Source organism: Magnolia sinica, chromosome 18, assembly GCF_029962835.1.
Source record: "Magnolia sinica isolate HGM2019 chromosome 18, MsV1, whole genome shotgun sequence".
Classification (NCBI taxonomy): Eukaryota; Viridiplantae; Streptophyta; class Magnoliopsida; order Magnoliales; family Magnoliaceae; genus Magnolia; species Magnolia sinica.
This window is the reverse complement of record NC_080590.1, coordinates 54,314,727-54,318,468: the sequence shown is the minus strand read 5'-3', so window position 1 is coordinate 54,318,468 and position 3,742 is coordinate 54,314,727. Positions and strand designations below refer to the sequence as shown.

Here is a 3,742-nt window from a genome sequence, read left to right as displayed (position 1 = left end):
AGCTTTCGTTATATATTTCTTTTATATTTCTCATGTATGTAAATCATATAATTGTTAATGTAGAGACATTAGTTTGTATAAGTCATTATGGGCAACCTTTTGTATATTCTAAATGAAATTAAAAATTTTCCTTTATGCTTACTTGTCCATTCTACACTCATCTGCTTACTCTGATAAAAGAAAAAAATATACTTGAATTTAACCATCCTTAAAGGTTAACATTCGGATTTTTGAGAAATGAGTCATATACTCGGGTCCTGAAAAGACAGGGCGTTACAAGTAGTTTGTCCATTCCTCCAACTGGAGTTGGGTGGGTCCACTGAAAGGTCTTCGGTAGTTGTTCACGACATTTGAATACTTATTTAGAATTTCTTGAAAAGTAGGTATTGTTGGATAATTTTTAGTTGTATGTATGTTGCAAGCGTAAATACCACAAACTTCTTTCTCATCCTTATCCTTCTGTTGTTCCATGGCCTCGACTCTTCTTATGAGATTGGCCAGCCTTGCACTCAAGTCATTTTCTTCTTTTATAGCATACATTCCTCCCCTTTCCTTTGATTGAGTAGGCTTAGAAATTGTGGGTTTTGGAGAGATGTCCCATGATTGTGCATTTTCAGCAAGTCTATCTAAATAATCCCATACATCGTTGACATCTTTATTCATGAATTCCTCATGCACATCGTCTCGACCAATTAGCGCATGGAAGATGTCAGTCCATCGTAAAAGAAATTGGTGATGCACCACATTTTAAAACCATGTTGTGGGCATGAACTGATAAGATCCTTGAACCGCTCCCAACATTGGAAGAATGTTTCATCTTCCTTTTGGGCAAAGTTCATGATTGACTTTTTGAAGGTGTTCGTTTTATGATATGGGAAAATTTTCTTACTAAACTCCCTTGTCATATCATTCCATCTGCCAATCGATCGTGGACGTAGTGAGTGTAACCACGTCTTGGCCTTTTCTTTTAAGGAGAAGGGAAAGAGTTTCAGCCTGACCATGTCCTCTGACATATTAGGAAAGTATAAAGTCATTATTATCTCATCAAACTCTTTCAAGTGTAGATATGAATTTTCAAATTCAAGTCCATAGAATTTTGGAAGGAGTTGGATCACTCCCGGCTTGATGTTCATGTCCTACATTCTCTAAAAAAAACTATACAGGAAGGTGTGCTCATCCCCGCTGGTGGTAAATAATCTCATAATGTATAAGGCATGGGTGCTTAATGTACCTCATTCTCATCCTGGATTTCCTCAACCCTAGGTTGATGATTTGGAGGTTGATTGGCAGCCATAACTTCAGTTAATTCTATGGATCTCGAGTGGTATCTAATCATATGATGGATAGATAACCCCTCAACCAAACCTCCTTCACTCAAGAGACATCGAGTGTTATCACGGACCAACTTAAGCATGAAACACTCTCAGTCCTCAATTTCAGAATCTAACCTAAACCTAAAAGAAAGAAGGGAAATAGAAATCTAGAAATAGAAAAAGAGAGAATTTGAAGGAAGTTACCAAATTAGAAGTTTCTATGCTAGGATCATGTAAAAGGAAAAGGCAAGTAAATTAGTTTCTAAAAAAGAAATAAGAAAGTTTCTAAAAATAAAAATAGAAAGATGAGTTTGTGCCTAAAACTAAAAAGGAAAGTTTCTAAAAGAATAACTTAGTTTCTAAAAACAAAAAAGGAAAGTTTCTAAAAAATCAACCTAGTTTCTAAAAATGAAAAAGGAAAGTTTCTAAAAATAAATTAAGAAAGTTTCTAAAAAGTAGCAACCGAGTTTCTAAAAACAAAAAAGGAAAGTTTCTAAATCTAGAAATAAAAAGAAAAGTGAGTTTCTAAAAACAAATTAAAAGCAATCCTAACCTAAAAATAGAAAGTAAATAAATCATAATCTTAACCTAATTCCAAAACTAATCAAATTCAAAAAATGCAACCGACAATCCCCGGCAATGGCATAAAAAACTTATTCACAACCCCAAGTGTAGGGTCGCGATGTAGTAATAATCTCTGTAAGACTGAGGTTAAATCCATAGGGACTGAAACTTATATGTTTTTGAAATTAACTAGAAGTAGAACTAGAAGAAGATGTGAAACTTATTCTAAAGTATTTGAGAGTAATTGTGAATAGAGTAATTAAAACTAAGAATTTAAATGTGGGAACTAGGGTTTTCAAGGATTCAGTTGTAGCAATCAGGGTGATTCCTTACTTGACTCAAGTAACACAATTGGAAGTGGAGTCATATCCTATCCAATTGGAAGATATAGCAATTAAGATTAAATCTGAACTTCCTTTGACCTAACTCTTAAAAGAGGAGAATTATAAAAATTGGCAGGGATTCCATCACCAAACCATGCCCATGAGACGATGGCAAATAACAGGATTTATCAATCCCATAATCTCAAAATAGGAAAAGAAGATATTCAAAGCTATTGCAGATCTACTGTAATTTAAGTCACAATAAATCATTTAAAACTAAAAGTATTCTTTAAATATCAAAATAGAATCAAAGTAAGTTCAACATAAATATGAATCAAAGCAATAAAAACATCCCATCATGCTACAAGCTGCACCTCTTAGCTATAGCTAAGAGGTTTAGCCAACCATAGACATGATTGGACCAAAGTCTCTTAAGAAAAACATGAAAATAACTAAGGAAGAAGAAGAAAAACTCTTGGTGATGACTTCTCCACCCTTTTGCTCCACTCCTTAAATCCAAGAAGATGCCTTGGAGCATCCTAGGGAGTCCTATTTATAGTAGTGGAACTCCAACTTTTGCACCTAGTTGGAAAACTCTAGAAACCACCTCAAATTTATGCAATTTAATAAAATAAACTTCACTCTGTGCAGTTTTTCGGAATATACTTCACTCTGCAAATTTCACGAAATGACCCAGAGTTTTAGAATATGTTTTTTCAAGACAATTTTAGGATTCCTTTTCTTCACTTCAAATATTTAATTCTCTTCATTCCTCACTTAGTTTTCTTGGATCTTTAGCATGCGAATTCTTCAATCTTAATCTTCTAAGATCCATCCCTTGCCTTGGTGATTCTTGAGAATGAAATTCATGCTTTTAGCATCCTTTTCAATCAAAGCTCTTAAATTCACCTTGCAACACAAACATTAGTAAAATAGAACATTAAGCATTATCATGTTCATAAAACCAAGATATAAATGGGGGATAATATGTAATTTGACCCTCAACAAAGCACATACAATCCAAATTGGTGTAACCATTCTAATCTTATTTAGAGGAATGGAACATAAATTAATGCACCCAATGCACATCAAGGGTCTCCACAAAATAACTTCTTTAGAGCACATAACAATGCACCATAAGTGCCCCCACCAAAGCGATCATCTGTGAAGGATGCATTAACCACATTCATGAACTCTCAAGCTCAAATGAATCAGTCTCTAATCCAATCAAATCAGGAATTAAAGACGGTCGTGGCTAGGATTGAGACTCAACTAAATGCTAGAGCAAAAAATGTACACTTCCTTCTCAACCTGTGCCAAACTCTAAAAATACACATTTCATTGGAGACGCAAATCCAAGTGAGTTATATCATGAACATGTTAAGGTCATCATTAGCTTGAGAAATGAAAAAGAGGTCGATAACAAGATAATGCAATCGGTAGAAATACTGAAGGATGAGCTACCGTCTTAAGAGAATGATGAATTGGCTATGGTTCAAGAGCTACAACAACAAAAGGATAAAGAGACTAAGTCACATGAGC

The 3,742-nt window shown here is 34.4% G+C and overlaps 1 non-coding gene across 1 annotated transcript; it reads left to right on the top strand.

Annotated features, from left to right (window-relative positions):
• The first annotated feature begins 750 nt into the window (after window positions 1-750).
• LOC131234081 (small nucleolar RNA R71) lies at window positions 751-857 on the top strand. Its single transcript, XR_009165494.1, has one exon. It is a non-coding gene; the product is annotated as a small nucleolar RNA R71 (small nucleolar RNA).
• Window positions 858-3,742: the final 2,885 nt, after the last annotated feature.